Source organism: Micromys minutus (genome assembly GCF_963924665.1).
Source record: "Micromys minutus genome assembly, chromosome: 5".
Taxonomy (NCBI): domain Eukaryota; kingdom Metazoa; phylum Chordata; class Mammalia; order Rodentia; family Muridae; genus Micromys; species Micromys minutus.
This window is the reverse complement of record NC_137974.1, coordinates 72,321,743-72,341,923: the sequence shown is the minus strand read 5'-3', so window position 1 is coordinate 72,341,923 and position 20,181 is coordinate 72,321,743. Positions and strand designations below refer to the sequence as shown.

At 35.9% G+C, this 20,181-nt stretch overlaps 1 pseudogene across 1 annotated transcript; it reads right to left on the bottom strand.

The window, feature by feature from the left end:
* Positions 1 to 7,120: 7,120 nt before the first annotated feature.
* On the bottom strand, positions 7,121 to 7,560 carry LOC308421185 (myosin light polypeptide 6-like; annotated as a pseudogene). The gene has a single exon. The product of its transcript is annotated as a myosin light polypeptide 6-like (transcript).
* Between the last annotated feature and the right edge of the window lie 12,621 nt (positions 7,561 to 20,181).

The following is a 20,181-nucleotide window of genomic DNA, read 5'->3' as shown; positions in this document are numbered from 1 at the left end:
TGGATTGTAGTTTCCCTAAAATCAATACGTGCTTGCGACTGCTAAGCCAAGTTTGAGGCCAACTGAAGACAGTAGTGTTAATTCAAAATTAGAGCGCAACATTCAAATATTTGACTGTTCTTAATTTAGGTAAAGTTTCATTTGCACTAATATATTAAATACATATATATATTTTAGTAAATTAACAATTAATATGTCTTATATAAATTCATTGATATAATTAATATGCTTCACACTTTCTGGGATGTTGGCTCTACATTCATTTTAGAAAAAATTTACAGTAACTACTTGACTACATCTTAAATTTAGGTTATACTATTTCACAAAAGTATTAATAGAATCATAATAAAAATAAAACTTAAAAGATATACACATTCTAAATTTCTAAATATATATGCACATGTTCTTAGAGATATTTATACTAGTATTTGACTTTATTTTGAACATACAGATTTTACTATTATTACTTTATTAGACCCAGGCCCATATGTTTATTTATTCATAGTTAGTTTAAAATAAATTATAATTATTTTAATCCAATGAGCTACAGTAAAAATAACAATTTTATAAATGATATCTAGTATGGAAATCATATCTGATAGTTTATAAAACATTTTATAACTTAATAAATATAATTAATTTATAATACTCTAATCATTGAACTATGACATTTTTCTAAATACTAATTTATAATTGAGAACTTAAGAGAAGTATTGTGACATATAATGGTAATGATAAAACCATGTTTTAATCTTTTGAAAAACTTAGCATATATATATATATATATATATATATATATATATATATATATATATTGCACATTTGTTGGTGTGGGCTGTTACAGGTGAAAGCTGAGGGCAGAAATGTTTAAGTGCTTTCCAGTACCACTTTTAGCATTTGAGGAAGTGTTTCTCAGCGAACCCGGACCACAGATTTCTAATAAGATGGACATCTATCTAGCCTAGCAATCTTCCTGTCTTGGCAGCTTTCAATGCTGGAGCTGCAGGCATATGAGAGACTGAAATCATCTTCCTTTCCTCAGTGCAGGGAGCCAATATCTGGTCTTCATAATTGCTAGTGCTCTAACTGCTGAGTCATCACTCCAGCCACACTATTTGGTCATGAGGATAAACGCCATCATACTCTAAGCTGTATCATTAGCATCCCTATCATAAATCCAAGACACAGAAATGAGCGCAGTTCCAAATTTGGTCAAAATTGTAAATGCCCAGCCTGAATGTATCTCACAGACTAAAACTCAAGCCAGTGAAAGTTTACTTAATAAACTCAAGAACAGAACAGCTTTCTCAGCTATACTTTGCTATTTTATATATTTTCTGGGGATCCCTACAGGTTCCCTAATGAGAATCAGATAAAGACTAATAAGATGGCAGCCTCTGCTTTTGTCCTGGGTATTGTTGTTGAGTTGGTCAAGAGATACCTCTATTGGTAAAAATGCCCTCATTATATTGACTATAGGCAAATTTGCTGTGAGTTATATCATGACTAATGATTGATAGAGGAGGGCCCACAACACTCTGAGTGGGTACAACCCTTGGTAGGTGATTCAGCAGTATAAAGGTGAGAAGGGGTGAGGAAGCCACAGTGAACAAGTAAGTCAGTAATATTCCTCCATGGATCCTCAGTTCAGGCCTCCTCAGCTCCTGCCTTTGTTCTTGCCCTACTTCTCCCAGCAACGGAGTGTAATTTAAAAGATATAAGCTGAAATAAATCTGTTACTCCCTACGTGGGTAGGGTTTTGCTTGGTTGGTTTATACAATAATTGGAACTTTATGACTTTATGATACAGAGCCAATTTAATATAAGGATAAATAGGTTTCAGTCCATCATTGAAAGAATGCAAGGAAAGAACACAAGGCAGAAGCTGGAGGGTAGACATTGAAGCAGAGACCATGGGAAGACCACCTTGTATTGCGTCCAGGCTCACATTCAGATACCTATTGTGCAAAGTCCACACCACGGATTGGTACCACCTACAGTGAAAGTGGCTCTCTCACATCAATCAACCATCAAAACAATGACCCACAGGTATGTTTAAAGGCCAGTATGATAAAGGCAAATTTTTACTAAGGGTCCCTCTTCTAGGTGTGTCAAGTTCACAACCAAAATAAGCCATTGTATCAGTCCTGAATAGTGATATGTCAAAGGCAGTCTTCAAGATGGCTGCCAAACCTGTCCTTACTGCTTATGGCATGCTTCTCTATTCCATACTTGTAGTCTCCTTACTCCATCCCCTGGCTCCTCTCTTATTCCACTGACTTCTCAAGCTCATTTTATTTTCTGTGTGTAGTCCAACGTGTGTTTAAAGTGGCAAAAGGATTCCAGATGCACAAAATCCAAAGATCTATTTCCCTATACCATTAGAAACAATAGGTTTCACTGTGTTTGAAACAGGCTGCAGAAGAGAAGTGGTGGAGAGATTCCTGTAGATGATGTAAGGACACAGAGGTTCTTTTTTTTTTTTTTTTTAAGAGAAAATGAGGTCAACACTTAATGAACAGTTAACAATAATGAAGGACTCAACACCATCTATCACAACAAGCTAAATGTGAAGATATCTTTTAATATACAGTAGACTAGAACTACACATTTTAGAAAACACTTGACATTCAATTTTAACATTCATAATGAGAAAATTACTTAATAAGTCACCAGAAAAATCTCAAAAAAACATAAAAATAAAAAATAAATAACCAAAAGAAAGAAAACCTGCCATGAACATTGCTGATGAAAATCTGAATCACAAGTCTACGATGCTGATAAAATATCACTGCTTTAGTATTATTTACAATGAAAAACAGCTTACCCTGGTAAATAAATAAGATTATTCTTAAAGGAATATCACCATGCATTTTAACTTACTGGTATTTTTTAATAAAGGCTATGTGTACATATGTATGTATGTAGTTTTTTCTCAGAGTTTGATATTATTTTCTTAAATTATATGATAAATAATCTGAAAATTCAAGAGATTAAATCATATAACAACATCAAGTAGATATTTATAATTCAACCATTTTCAAATTGAAAATATGTATCAAGATATTATAGAAATTATAATTAAAATATCTAAAATCAACTAAATTAATTCTCAGAATACATACTATATATTTGATATAAACAAAAACATAATATAATTAAATCATATAGCTACAATAAATTATGTAAAGATTGAGGTAATTGACAAATATAAATTAAACCCAAACTTATTAGTCATTTTAAGTGTGTTAAATAAAACTTATAAAGAAGAATAAAGAATTTACATCTATTACAACAGACTTGAAATTGAATATAGGTTCAAATATTTTGCCATTTATTTGATGTTAATAGCAAATCTAACCTGTATTCATAGTCAATGGTAATGGATCAGTTTGATATTTATATTTAATAGAAAAATATCTCCTCAAAAATGCTTTCGAGACTTTCTATTATACATTACTTCTGTGATTATTAATTACATTAAAAAGGTGTAATTCAATAAAAAGTAAATATATGTAAATCATTTATTCTAAATCAGTTCATCTGATGATTCAACTCAAAGAAAATGACTGTCTTCTGGAAAAAACAGACATTTGCATTTCAACAAAAACATTTTTATGCATATAAGGTTTATATGCTTATAACTTTTGTGTGACTATCTAAAATTGCTCCAGAGGTATAAGTAGATTGCCAGCCACATAAATCAAAAGGCCCATGCTCTTCCACTGATACTGTATGAAACTGTTGTCCTTGTTCAGCATTCTCAAACTCCAAAAGACCACTAAAGAAACAATTCTGTGCAATCACTGGGGTCTTGTATTTATAAGCTCAAACCTAGGCTACACCATCATCACTGATTTAGCAGGACAGGAGGGTGAAGCCTCAGCTCGAAGCAGAACAAGGTTTCATATGAAACAGCAAGCAAATGACAGGGGTGGGGGTGGGGTTCTAGCATGGCACAAATCTGACTGAATGATTATTGTAAACAGAAAGGTGGGTCCTCTGAAGCAAAACTTTAAAATATCACAAAGGGTCTGGAAATACATTTGAAACAACCATGGAGCTAATCTTGCTTGACTATTGCTGGGAAATAGCTAGGGAGTAATTCTGGGGTATGGGCCAAGGACAGGTCATGCCGTCCTTCCTGGTACTTGGGTGCAGCTTGAGTTCAGATACAGGTCAATTTTCCAGGCTTCTCTCTTTATAAGATGGAGGCCAGTTCCAAGATAGAGTAGTTTTGGCCTCTCAAAACACTGGAGTAAGTCAATCTCTATAAAATATGCTTTTGTAAATTTCCACAGAGCAAATAACCATCATGCTTACAAATGTTGGACGGGGGGGGGGGGGGGCTTTTATATTTATGTATGTGTATATAGTTGCAGGTGCCTGTGGAGGCTAGAAAAAGACCTCATATCCCCTGAAACTGGTTTTAAGGGTAGTTTTGAGCTTCTCAAGTGAGTTACAGGAACCAAACTTCTTACTTGCAGGAGAGCAGCAAATGCTCTTTCCTGCTGAGCCATGTCCCTTGTTCTTCAATCTTGAACTGACTGCTCCAGACACCGCCTCTTAGTCGCAGTAGCAGGCATTGTAGTTTCCACTGTGGTGTTTTACAGTTCAAATTATAGGGTGTGTTTAGTTTTGAATCTATTCTTTGACTGGAGCATTTGATTCCTGATAAATTTCTCAGATATATTTCAATAGAGAGGTAATTAAAATATATTGACTCTCTTGACATTGGCTATAAACAGTATGCAAGTGTTAACTATTTTAAATGAATCTGAGACACATATTTCCCATGAAATACTAAATTGCACTTCAAGTAAATGTATTCATGTATGTTGTACTAAATCATACTGAGATGGCTCTGTAATAATGCTTTCAAAATCATACCTTCATTTTGAGAATGTTTGATTTGATGCTGGGATGCTCCAAAGTCTTGGGAATACTGATAAACGCTATAATACCATATCACCAGCACTTGCCTCATTAAGTTTTCATGTATTCTGTAAATAGTTAGACAAGTTTTTAAGGTACTCATTCTCAACTTTTATTCTGTGCCTCAGACTTCGGTAGTTCACAGCAGACTTTTTCAGAAAGACTCTCGTTACATAAGGATCGCTTTTGGAACCAAGTGAAATTAAATAGCTTCTTCATAGGAAAGGAAACCATAAACTGACTGAAGAAACAGCAACAAAATTATAAAGATGCTCTATACATTGAATAAAGCATTAATATTTAGAATATAGGCATATGTGTGCAAAAGATTTATTACCTAAAGATGAAATTTTCAGTTATTAAACAAGTTACTCTACTCAACTAATGTTTTTTAAAAGAATCACAATCTAATAAATGGTTGATAAAATAGTCCATATACTTAGCTACAAGGAAAATAAAAATAAAATGGTTTTGAGAGCTCATCTAATCCAAGTCAGACACGGTATCACCAAGAAAAGAGGTTACAGTATATACTAATGGCATGGGAAAATAGAAACACTCATTCACTATGGGTAGCATGGTGGACTTGTGCAAACACTATGGAAACCAGTTTGTGAGTCCCTTTAAAAACTAAAAATAGAACAACTATATATTCTACCATACAGTGTACGCCTAAACAGTTCTACATCACTATAATACTGAGAGATTTGCATACCCATGATCTTTAGTGTATTGCCACAGGAAATAGCAAATGGAACCATCTTATGTTCTATCAAGAGAAGGGAAAATAATGTACAAATACACAAAGAGATTTTATGATATATAAGAAAAATGGAATCTACTCATGTGTTGTAACTTTGTTTTCTTGTCATGACATGAAGCAAGTATAGAATATATCCAGGGATTCTGAAATTCACAATAGACTTTTACTCCTTAAAATGTTTCTGATCAAGAGATCTCCCCAATCATTTTGTTTCAGAAAAACAGGTTACTCGCATTATTTGTGTAGGCTTAAGTCTATTATGTGGTTTCCAGAAAATAATAAAAAATAAATGCATCAGGCTGTGTTTATCTACGCATGCATACTTACAGCTATTAATATAACAACACCAATCAATGAAAAATAGGCTATCATTTTTATTGGATAGTTTATGTATTTACATTTCAAATTCTATCTCCATTTCTGTTTCCCTGTCTCCTATCCCCTCTTCCCCTGCTTCTATGAGGATGCTCCTCCTCCCACCAGTCCATTCCCACCTCAACACCCTGGCATTCCCTTACACTAGAAAAACAAAACTTCACAGGATCAAGGGCATCTCCTATTGATGCCAGACAATGCCATCCTCTGTTTCATATGTGGCTGGAACCATGGGTTCCTCCATGTGTACTCTTGGGTTTGTGGTTTTGTAACTGGGAGCTCTGGTGGGCCTGGGGGTTCAAGATTGTTGTTCTTCTAAAGGGGAATATGACAACCTTGGAGGGAGGTTTCTAGCGAGGAGCTTGAGGGAGGAAAGAGAAGTGGAAAATTGATGAATTATATTTTAATTTAAAATGTGTAAAAAGAAATGATTTCTTATTTATCTCTGTCAAGTGTAGAAAAAGTCTCCCCACATCCAATTGTTTCCTCATCTTTGACTGGCAGAAAATTTTCCCCACAGACCATTCAGTATGCAATATGCTGTTACTTGCCCAAATTTTGGGAAGCCTTGAAGTAGCCCCACATCTACACATTGAAAATTGTAGCAGACTACCTATCTTTTTAACTTAAGATCCAAGTAAGGTATTATACAAGCCAAGTGCATAAAGTATTCATTCCTCCTGCTTGTTAGCTATTAGTGTAATTAAATCAATTTAATTAAACATTGTCATATTTATTTAATTAAGTGAGACTATCATTGTTTATATAATTAACAATTGTACTACACATTTTCAAAAATTGTCTTTGTTAGTATTTCTTTACTACTACTACTACTACTACTACTACTACTACTATTATTATTATTATTATTATTATTATTATTATTATTGTTGTTGTTGTTGTTGTTTACTAATACTTTTTAAAGAGCAAATTTTATTTGGTGAAGGGAAACATCATCCAAAAGAAACCAGATGGGCAAGGTGCTGTGATAAGGGAGCCTTTGGGGCCACACTGGGCAAGAAACAGCCTCAAGATATGTAAATGTCCTCATTCATTCAGCACCATCCGGACAGGCTCTTCAAATTTCATGCAACTGTTTCGGTCCTCATGCCCTGCCACAAGGAGCTCCACTTCTTCCTCTGTCATCTTCTCGCTCAGTGTTACATGACAGATTTCAGCACCCAAGAAGTTGCTGTTCCCTTCCTTGTCAAACACACAGAAGCCTTCAACAGAATCCTCATAGTCTCCCTTGTCCTTGTTCTTGGCCACAGACTGCAGCATGGGTAGAAAGTGCTCAAAGTCTAGCACAGTCACATTCATCTCAACACTCCCCAGGACCTTGAGCACCTCGCATTAGGAGGGTTCTGACCCAGGGCCCTCATCACATCCCCACAGTGGCTGTAGAGTATCTTACTATCGCCTGTTCAGTCAAAAGGCTGGAAAGCTTTCTTGAATTCTGAGGTCTGGTCCTGCATGAAGTCCCACATGTCCACCCCAGAGCTCTGCAGAAACTTTTCTGCCAGTAATGGCCATTTTTGTACATTATTATTTCCTCGGAATTTACAATATATTTTGTGCATAAAAGAGAGAAGACTTCATTAAGACATGGAATAGTCTCATCTGGATAAAAATGTGGAAAAACCTGTATGTAGGAACTATGCTAATTTGTTGAGGCTTTACCTTTTACTGACTATTGTAATGCTAAGTGTGCCCCCCCCAAGACTTCAAGCCCCTTTGACCCTGCATTCATGATAATCTGATTGGTGAATAAAGACAGGGAGCCAATAGCTAGGCTGAAGAGCTGTAGGTGGTGTTTAGGTTTCTTGGGCTTGGGGAGGGGAGTATCAGGAGGAGAAGACTGTGCAGAAAAGTAGAAGCCATGGGTTAAGAGTTAAGAAAGGGTAGCCCTGAGGGCTGCACAGTTGGAGCTAAGAGGAAGCCAGATAAGGCACAGTAGTAGTAATTAATAATTTGGGAGGTTTGATAGGAAAGTATATTCCAGCAGCACGGGGTTGGGGCTAGGCAGCAGAGCTTGTGTTGCTTAAAGTTTGTTGTAAATATAAAGCCTGTGTGTGCATGATTTTTATCCAGGAACGCAATAACCAAAGGGGGAGTAGAAACCCTGGGGCAGGGTTTAAATAGTTACTACAATATCAATGTTATTGAGAATTTGAGTCTTGAAGAAAAATAATAGAATCATAGAAATGGGGGGACAAACAAGCAGACAAACCCCAAATCAAATCAACACAAAAATCTTTAATGCTTTGAACAATGGGTATTAGGATCTTCTCAGGGGTGAAAGAAACAGTTAGTGTTATGTGTTAAATCATGGCATTCATTGCCCATCTCTGTTCTCTGACTGCTTTGTCCTCGGGAAAGCTCTCAGTAGAACTGGGCCTAACCCAGGAAACTAAGGCAGGAAATCTGTGTACCTCTACTGTACATATTTAGGAGGAGAAGAAAGAAGAAAAGAAGCATGACATCTTGATGTCTTCTTAGCCTCTTCACTGTGATGTGGCTGTAAATCCACCTATCACTCTCAAAACAGCAGTAAGAAACTGGGAGTTAGCCAATAAAGTAGGATAAAGAGATTTCTATGCAGAAAAAGGGAAGAGAGAGAGAGAGAGAGAGAGAGAGAGAGAGAGAGAGAGAGAGAGAGAGAGAGAGAGAGAGAGAGAAGAAATTGGGCCAGAGGGCTCATGCATGGACTCACACATGCAAAATCGTTTAGCAAACAGAATAGGACACAGAATTTGTGTCCACCTAACTTGAATAATGTAGAAATCTCAGGGGAATTGCATTCAAACCATGTGATAAAGACTAGTGAATCAAGCAGAATACTGTATATTAAGACGAGCAGTTACAAATTTCACACTTTCTATCCTAAATGCTAAAAGAAAAATGCTAGATCTCATTTTAATATGTGAAAGCCCAATAAATAGATGTGTTTGTTGGAAAAAGATGGATGATACATCAAAGGTCTACCATTCTCTTGTGGAAAACTTAACATATTTTGACATAAAAAATGCTGAAGTTCCCTATTACTAACAAAACAGAGCAGCAAATGTCTCCTAATAAATGACCACTGTCAACACTGTAGTATTAGAATACTTATATTCATACTAAAAACTAAAATTGCTTCAACACTCTAATTCTCTCTCATTATTTTAAGTTGGATGAACCTAAGCTGAGCTCTAAAAGTGTGTTCAATGAATCAATGAAAATATTTTTTCTCATTCATTAAGATAATATAATATGAAAATTCAAAGGTTTTTAAGGTCTTGAAATTATCAGCTATCATTCCTAATCACAACTGAAGAATTCAATTCCCTAGCTCAGGGCTTATCAAATTTTCTGGAAAACAATTAAAAACTTAAACAGTTGGGTCCCCTAATGCAGATTTCCTACTTAGTTTTCATTTGTGTTATTTCTTTACTTTCTGTTGTTTTTCTTTAATCTGCTTTTCTGAAACACAATATAATTTTACCTTCCAGGTTCTGTTCCTGTATCTGTTATTATCCTGCTGGTGCACAATATGAAAATAAAAATAAAAATCATAGTATTCTTTATGAGTCTCACTTTAATTTTCTGTAAACCATCAACTGTAAAATATTCACTTATATTCAACTCACATCAGCTAAGTTTGGTTCAGAAATATTTCACAAGAAAAATACACCAATGAAAGACCAGGATAAAGCCTGACCCCCTAACCGGAAATTAGAAGACCCCTAGCAGGTAGAGTAGAGCCAAAAATGTAGGATAGCCAGTTTTGCAATACTATTCTTCTATTCTAAGAAGTAGCCAACCATAAAAGAATTTATGGCTTTAAGGTCAGGGTGACTCTGTTTCAGAAACTGACTGACCATAAAAACATAAAAGTTAAATAACACATTATAAACAATCTTGAGAAATCAGATGTCCCCCTCCCAATTCTTCACTGGTAATTTTCACATCATAAAAATCTTGAGAAACCAGATGTTCTCCTCTCAATTCTTCACTGGTAATTTTCACCTTATAGGCAATCTTGAGAAACCAGGTATTTCCCTTACCATTCTTCACTGGTATTTTTGGTATTCTTCAGTGCCGTATTCCCCCCCACCCTGTGTTATGGTTTGTTTCTTTAAAACCCACATCTCCCAGCCACTCGGGGTCAGACTCCTCTACTCCTGTATGGGATATGCGTCTCGATCCCAGTGCACTGGTCAATTAAAAAAACCTTATATAATTGCAGCAAAGATGGTCTCTCGTGAGTTCTTGGGGGGTTGTGTTACCCAGAGACTTGACTGAGGGTCTCCCCTCTGTGGGGGTCTTTCACCAATACATCTAACCAAAATTAAAAGACAAAGTTTAGGTTATCTTTTTTAACTTTTTGATTTCAGACTCGTCCTCTCATGTTTGATTCTTTCTATGAGAATTAGCCTCTCCCAGCAATTAGCATCTTACTCATTGTCCAATTCAAAGTGATTAGTTAGTACTGAATATATATATATATATATATATATATATATATATATATATATATATATATATCAAAGCAGATTCAGCAGGTTGTGCAGGTGTACTTGCATTTTTGTACACATACACACACACACACACACACAGACACATACACACACACACACACACACACACACACACACACACGAGCCTCTCATCTAGAGAGAGGGAGACATGAGAAGGGCTGGAGGTAGAAAAGAGAAGGGGAGAGTGATAGAATTATATTTCGTATTTGCTGTAGATCGAGCATGTCACAAAGTACAGTGCAGTTTATTCATAAAATAGAAGATAGGTATATTTACTATGACACAAATTGCTATTTAGTAAACAGACAGTACCGTTCATATCTTACAACACCCATTTGCTCTATATGTTAGATACTTTTTCAGTTTTATCACTGATTAAAAATCAAAAAAAAAAATTTACTGGACATCTAAGATGCCATAAGATGGATATAATGATCTTGTAGGAACAGACTCCAAAAGTTTTCACTGTGAATGGTTGGAGATGAGGGATATTTAAATTATAGACTATCTCCTACAGATTGATATTACACTTACCACATTTAGTAAACAATACCTTGAAGCCGTATTTGGTCCACTTTAATAAATAAGTTTTATTCTATCTAACACACCATGTTGGATTCTCTTTTGTAGATCAAGAGATGCCTTTGCTGTGCAAATCTGTGGTTTTCAGAACTTATTCCCATTATTTTTCCACAATCCAGTATATAGTACAATATCACGATGTGTCACAGGGAGACTATTTTTCTCTGAACTTACATCCAGGATACTCTACATTGTTATTATTATTATTAGTAGTAGTAGTAGTATTATTATTTAATTTTTACACTCCAGATTTTTTTCCCTCCCAGTCCACCCTCCTAGTGCTCCACATCCTATACCTGCTCCCCAAACCCCGTGTCTCCTTGAGGATGACCCCTCCCTGCCCACCCCACCAGACCTTTAAATTCCATGGTGCCTCCAGTTTCTTGAAGGTTAAGTGCATATTCTCTGACTGAACCCAGACCTGGGAGACCTTTGCTGAATATGTGTTGGGAGACTCATATCATCTGGTGTATGCTGCCTGGTTGGTGATCCAGAGATCTCAGGATGAGTCCAGGTTAATTGAGACTGCTGGTCCTCTCATAGGGTTGCCCTTCTCCTCAGTTCTCTCCAGCTTTTCCCTAATTCAAGTACAAGGGTCAGCAGCTTCTGTTGTTTGGTTGGGTGCAATATCTGTATCTGACTCTTTAAACTTTTTTTTGGGTCTTTCAGAGGACAGTCATGATAGGTCCCTTTTGATTAATGTCCACAGCCTCAGTAATAGTGTCAGGGCACGGGACCTTGCCTTGAGCTGGATCTTCTTTCCCTGGACCTTCTTTTCCTCAGGCTATTCTCCATTTCCATCCCTGCAGTTCTTTCAGACAGGAGCAATTATGGGTCAGAGTTGTGACTGTGGAATAGCAACCCCATACCTAGCTTGAAGTATTTCTGTTGGAGGTGGGCTCTATGAGTTCACTATTCCCACTGTAGCTCATTATATATAAGGTTTACCACCGCACTTTGAATCTTGAGGGTCAAGTCTAAACCTCCCAGGTCTGTGGTACATTCTGGAGAGTCTTTCCAACATCCTATCTCCTGAGGTTGTCTGTTTCCATTCTTTCTGCTGGCCATCAAGCTTCAGTCCCTTTCTTCCACCCAATAAAAGTCTGTGTTCCCTGTACCCTATCTCCTTTCCCTCCCAGGTCCTTCCTTCCCTCCCCCCTTGTGATTGCTTTCTTCTCAATTCCAAGTGGGACTGAGGTATCCTCACTTGAGTTCTTCAGCTTCTTGAAACTTTGAGTTCTGTGGACTATATTTTGGGTAGTCTGTAAATTTTTTGCTAATATCCACATATTAGTGAGTACTTAACAGAGCATGCCCTATTGGGTCTGAGTTACCTCACTCAGGATGATAATCTCTAGTTCCATCCATTTTCCTACAAACCCCAAGATGTTTTAATGGCTGAGTAGTATTCCATTGTGTCAAGGAACCACAATGTCTGTATCCTTTCTTCTCATGTTTGTCACCCTACACAAAGCTCAAGTCCAAATGAATCAAGGACCTGAACATAAAACAAGATACACTGATTCTAATAGAAGAGAAAGTGGAAAAGAGCCTTGAACTCTTTGGCACGGGAGAAATTTTCTTAAAAAGAACTTCAAAGGATCTCATGAAACTGGAAATCTTCTGTAAGGCACAGGACATAGTCAATGGAACAAATTGGACAAATTGGTATCTTCACTAACCTCCAATCTGACAGAGGACTAATATCAAAAATATATAAAGAACTCAAGAAGCTAAACACCAAAAAACAAAACAAAACAAAACAAAAACCAAAGAAACAACCCAATCAAAACAAATGGTATAGAACTAAACCAAGAATTCACAACAGAGGAATCTCGAATGGGTGAGAAGCACCTAAAGAAATGCCCAAAGTCTTTATCAGAGAAATGCAAATCAAAAAGACCCTGAGATTCCACCTTGCACCAATCAGAATGGCTAAGATCAAAACCTTAGGTCACAACACATGTTGGCAAGGATGTGGAAAAGGAGGAACATTCCTCCATTGTTGGTGAGATTGCAAACTGGTACAACCACTCTGGAAATCAATTTAGAGGTTCCTCGGAAAACTGGAAATAGATCTACCTAAATACCCAGCAATACAATTCTTGAGGATATACCCAAAGGTTGCCTCACCATGCAACAGGGGCACCTATTCCACAATGTTCATAGTGGCCTTATGTTTGAAAGCCTGAATCTGGAAAGAACTTAGATGTCCCACAGAAGAAGAATGAATTCAGAAAACTCTTAAACAACTCTTAGAATTCATCATTTTTGAGTTCTTCGGGTGCTGTACTTATATTAGCTCACACATATCTGACTTACTTCTCCCTTGAAGGAGAGACTCTTGTGATAGTTTGTTCCTTGTGTGTTCTTCTTTCTCATTTCTGACTGACACACTCAAGGTTGATTTATCTCAACATAGACTTCTATCGAAATGTGATATGAGGAGGATTGGTCCACACCAGTCAGTGATTTAGGCCGAGAATTCCTGGCAGAATATTGAGTTCCTGCTGTTGGTCATGGCAGTACCGTCATTGTCCATTTTGATAACAACTATACAGAGACAACCCAGCATCATATATATTATTTTGCATGAGTCCTTCTGTAGTTGAAGTTTTTATTCCCTTTGCCTTCAAAAGTGCACTTATGACTCATATAACTCTTTGTAATCAGGTACCCCCTCAGGGCTAAAATTAATCCAGATTTTCTTCTACCTCATTTCTATGGCAGATCAAAATTTGTTAGGAAATTTTATCAATTGGAGACAGAATCTGTCTATATATCACTGGTTAGTCTGGAACTTACTATATGAATCAGGATAGAGCTCACTAAGTGGACCAGGATGGGTTCAACATCACAATATTTGCCAATATGTCCTCAAATAGGGGTGAGTCATCATAGTTCATCTTCCACAGGAAGGTTGTTTTTAGAAGTCTATTTTATTAAGACATTTACAGGAAAAGTAAATATTTTCACTAACTTTGTTTCCTTTCAACTCAGACAGCACACAAATTAACAAGTAGGTTTGAGTAGCAACTTGGTCTCTACTCTCACCTGATCTTAGATAGTGTAAGTATAGCATTTTTATTTATTATTTATAAATTTAGTTGTTCTGATCTCTACTAAGTTATTCTGACAAGGATCATTAGAAAAATATAAAATTGACTCTTTAGTTATATCCTTCCCAAGTGAGGACCTGAAATCCATCATTTTTGAATAACTGTTCATCTGAAAGATTATATTACAGTATGAAAGAAACTTAGTAAGGCAAAGCAATTTATACATGTCAGTGCTCCTAATGAAAGTGCAGCAGAATATATAATATATAAATATATATAGCACATCCCATGTATGGCATACACACACACACACACACACACACACATATATACGTTTAGAGACATATCTGTATATGTATATATATATATATATATATAAATATATATGTGAGTGCATGTATGTGTAAATATAGCATATATGTGTGCATAAACATATAAAAAGTATATACATATATACATATATAAATATAACAAATATATACTTATATATGTAACACATATCTATATATTATATAAATACACACACAAACACAAACACACATAACTCCTTACACAGAATAGGGAATGTGTCAAAATATTTACTTCTATGACAAAGTTAAAAACTGTACAGAAACATGGAATACAATTAATGTAGGGGCTTTCTCTTGAATCTAAAACATGAATTGCATAAAGTTCATACATCAGCATTTCTATAAAAAGTGACCTGAGAATTTAACGACCTATTTGGTAAGGGCATTGAATTATTCAAAATACTTACATGATAAGTAGTTTACAGGCTTTTAAAAATACCCACATGTATTAAAACTACTTGTCAATTACAAGACACCCTTGTGTTATGGAATGAATGTTTGCATCTTTGCAAACATCTCTCTTGTGAAATGGTCAGTACTAATGGGCTCACATAAGCAGATGGAAGCTTTGGGAAGTAATTAGAGGGTAATTCAGCCCCTCTTAATGTCTTCAGAACAGGCTATAACGCTCTTTAATTTTCTTGCCAGTGGAAGGAGAAGCAGTACCAGAATGGCCACTCACAACCTGAAAAGAACTCTTTACAGAATCAGACTATGCAGTCCCCTCCATCAGAGACTTGCAGCCTTTGAGTCTGTGGGAAACACACTGTTCAAATACTTTGCTTCCTTTCTATTCCATAGGTTTTCAAGAGTCTAGTGCTCGCAGATCACATTCTCACAACTACCAAGCAGTAATTTCAAACATGTTACCATTCTACCTGTTATTTTATACATGCAACTGAAGCTCAGAACAATTATGTTTGTAATGTATTAATCATGTGTGTGTGTATGTGTCTGTGTGTGTGTGTGTGTGTGTGTGTGTGTGTGTGTGTTTGCCTGTGTATGTGTGAAGGGAATGTGTATGCCACAGCTTAGACATAAAAGTCAAAGAAAAACTTTTGGAGTCATTCCAATCTATGTCTCAAAAATAAAAATCTATTGTTCAGACTAGTCCAAGTCCTTTAATCCACTGGGCCACCCGGTCTCTACTGGAAACAATGGTTTCTAACATGGCATACTTGTATATTCATATTGCTTATGCCCAGGAACTAGAATTGTACCACTTTCCACAAGCAGATCTCTCCGGACTAAAATTAAGTATCAGGCAGGAAAACACATTAGGACAGTAATTGTGGAAGGGGACCACCAGGGTAACTCCGGAGAAACCAACTGCACTCAGAGAGGCGCAGAAGATCTGCCGCCGTGTAGCATATCCACATTTGCATCTTGCACAGCTGGCTTGTTCTGGTTGTTGCATCTGCCGGCTCACAGTTGAGGGATGACTTCTGGTATATACTTCATGGTTACCCTAGAGACCCTTGTTCCAAGCTGCCCTCCTGCTCTCTCCACAGTCCCCTACCAAAGTTCTATCGTCTTGATTTAATTTTTCTGATTGTGGATAACCTCTAAGTTTTGTAGCTGTTTTTGTTATTGAGAACAGTATCTGACGGAACCCAGAATAGTCTTCAACTCCTCCACAAACGAGGATAATATTGAATGTCTGATCTTTTTCCTTCACTTCTTGCCGGGATCCAGCCTCGACACAAGTCATGGATTGTCAAGGAGGAGGGATACCTGGTAGGCAAATAAGAGAAAAGATCAGTTTAGGAAACTGTCAGGCTGATTCGGTTCTGTGAGAGCTTTCTGAATTCAGGAATCAGAATGCCCATTTGTCTTGAGTCAGTCCCAGCCTTTTATTAAAATTGTACAAGGAAGTTGAGTTGCAAAGTTTATAGTTGCATGGGTAAATGCTTCTCTATTTTCCTTTGCCAACATTTTCTTGTGATACAAAGTAGTCCAGCTTTAAGACAGAATATAAAGGAAACTATACAATCTCAAGCATAAAAGTTTTACAGCAAGCACAGTTTTTTATGTCTTCCCACCACCAGTCTCAGGTGAGGGCAGGGGCAGCCTTGTGGTTACAAAGTCAGTATCTTTCAGACATGCCAGAGACAGTACGGTTTCATAAAAGAGCAAACATGAGGTCCTACTGATGACCCTGCAGTCTTTGTAATTTTTGAACTCCATCTGTCTGACTACAAGGACATCCACAACTTAACCCGAATAGAGAATTCCAAGGGGGGGGGGGGCTGACGACATCGTCCCTGAACCCAAGGAACCCATTGCTGATGTTCTAGGAAATATCTGTATTTATCACAGCCTCAGTTTTAAAATAAAACATCCTGTTTTTATTTTACAGAATGGAGACCAAGGTTAGGGTAACAGCTGCAGATTTATTGCTTGCGGCTCTAGGTTACTTTCATTTCCATCTCGAACTAGCGACCTTAACATACATTTCTCTTGAATTCATGAACAGCCTTCACTTTAATATTGTTGGTAACATCTAGTTTCAGGCAGGCTACTACTAGGTCTTGCCAGGTCACCAAATACAGATTTAATCAAGGAAGGAAGAAAGAGAACGGACAGTAAATAGATAAGGAGAATAATAAATACTAAGTATAGCTGCAGAAATGACATCACAATGTGCTTGGGCCAAAGAAGCAGGCCTTGGGGCCTCTGAGAATTCATACTGGGGACAAGAGGCCATAACCTCCTGCTCTGAGACTGGGTAAACCTACCCACAAACCACCTTGGGCAGGATTTCTTCCTTGTCATCAGGGGTCCCAGGCATCTTGAGCTTAATATGGGGTGTCTCCAAAAACCTCTAGGGTTTCGGGATTCCAAATACAAATCACCATACTCAATTCAGTAAGTGATAGAACCCTTGGTTTTGTGCATGTTGGGTAAGCATTCAATCAAGCTCATCCCATCATCAGCCCTACATTTATGCTTTATTGACAGGAGTATTCTCATAAGGCATAAAGATCCCTGCTTACCCAGATTTGTTTTGGGAGACAGGATTAACAAACGGTCCTTCTCCTAGAGCCTCCATAAACTGCCATAATTTACACGTGTCTACAAATCTGTCTTCCTTATTAATCACCCTGATCCATTTCTTCTCTGTTCTATCATCTATTGAATCAGGGTTCATGATTCAGCATCTGGCATCTTGGTAATACTCACATTTTATTGGGTATTTGAGGAAAGCGTTAGCTAAAACTATGCTCAGCAGTGTTCTATCAGAAGGGTTATTAAGTGAATGACAGTTTCCCCCTGATTCATAAGATGGTATAAAGGCTAAATACAAAAAGCTGTGCCTGGCGAGAAGGTATAAATGACATTAAATTTAGTGTTCACAGTTCACTATAAATATGCTTGAAATATTCTACCTTCTTTCTGGCATCAATACTGGTATCAAACTAATGCTTCATGCTACAATCCTTTTATTTCCATGTGTACAGATTAATATTTTTCAATTTCTTTTGGTTCTATGTGTGTGTACTTTTCTTTGTAGCCATAAAGGACAGATGCTGATCGAGTTGCATCTGTTGTAGTCATACTGCAAAGTCTGATGCAGACAAAGCTGTGCACAAGATAGTCCTTAGACTATAGAATTTGATAGTTATCGCCAGAATCAGTCAAAAGTCATAAAAGTGATTTCTGGCTGAATAATAAAATTTATGTTTTCATTATCTTTCTGGTACACCTAAAATGACCATGAAATAAACTAATTCATTATACTTTATGGAATAAACTGAATTTATTTCACACACCATCACTAGCAATCTTACTTTAATAGATTTATAAATTACCAAATAACATTCCTGAGGGTGTTCCCAAAGATAAATTCACCATGTGGGGATTTTAATCTCTTCTCTTGCATTTTCATATGCATAGGATCCCTATCTATTTGGCCTTACATGTTATAAATTAATTTCAGAATATATTTATTCATCATAACTACCAATAACTTCCCACTATTAGCTGCATTAAGACAAAAAAATATGTGCTTAAATTATCTTACCAGAGGACTGTATTTTAACATTTTTTAAAAAATTTATATTATAATCACAAACAATTTTCTTCAATTTGATGATATCCTGAAAACCTTATGTCAAATATTGCCCTTTTTTGTTTTGTTTTTGGATTTTTTTTGCCATCTAATCATTATGTTACATTGTAATTAGTTGTAGGGAGTCAGGTTTACATTCTATTACACAACTGTTGTAGACAATGAGAAATCATCAACTCTAAAACTTGATATTGATTCCTGTTTCTTCAAATTCATAATTGTTATAGTTGTGAAGAAGACAAGACTACTAATGATTAAGAGAAATAAAGTAAGCTATGTCATTAGTTAAGTAATAAATACAATAAACTTTATTAGATTTAATCAAATATATAAATTATGATTAATGTAGTACATTTAATCTTCCTTCTTTTATTTCGCTACAAGAGAGGTTATGACTTTATCGATGACAGATATCTTTTACAGTCATTATTTACTGCTGGGTAAAACGGTTCTAATTTTCTTAAGTGATATTCCTATAGAAAATAACCATCTATTTATTTAAATATTTACAGGTTTAGTGATTTTCCTGAAATTATGTAAATAGGTTTCTTAAAATTGTTGTTCCAACTGCACTGGTTCCAACATAAACTGAGTCTGTAATATCTACTATTTTCCAAGTGTAGAGAAGTTTCTAGCTACCTCCCCCACCTCTCTCCCCCCCTGTTCCTCCATACCCCCCATCTCTCTCACTCAGTATGTGTGTGTGTGTGTGTGTGTTTGTGTGTGTTTAAAAGAAATAATTTTGAAAGTCACCATGTGGCAGAGTCCCTTAACCTTGTAAGTAGTTTGCTAATATTTGATTTGTTTTTATGGAATTGTCTTGGCTGTGAATGTGTTTCAGCATCTACATGTGGTTTTCTACTTTACTTACTCAATTTTATTCATTTTATGAGTGTGTGTGTATCTGTGGATGTGTGTGTGTCTATGTGTGTTTATCATATTATGGTTTGTTTTATTTTTATTAATTTTATTTGCCAGTTTATTTTCTAATGGGATAGAACAAAATGAGTACACATTTGAAATGGTGCTGAAACTGGTAGAATATTGAAGGAGTTGAGGGAAAATATACTTTCAATTTAAAATTTTAAAAAAGAATTTTAAGGTAATTTATTAAGTCAAGTCTTTATGAAAAGCATTTCATTAATTTATTAAAAAGTTACCTGAATATTTTATAATAATACAACTATTTTATATTATATTTTCATTTATTTAAAATACCTATATAATTTTTTGTTATTATAAATATTAAAAATCATAGCATGTCTCTTGTTATATCTCTGTATTATTGTCAAGTTTATTAATTATTGTATTTGTATATATGTGTGTGTGTGTCCCAAACAGCAATAATTGCATTTTAATTAACTCTTACAAAAGCAAATTAGACTATCATGATTTAGGATGTACATAAAATATTTTATATAATTCTATATTGTGTATATAATTTGATGTAGTACAAATCTGAGTATTTTTGTATAATCACATCCATATCATATTTAATTATGTTATGAGATCTACTCATCTA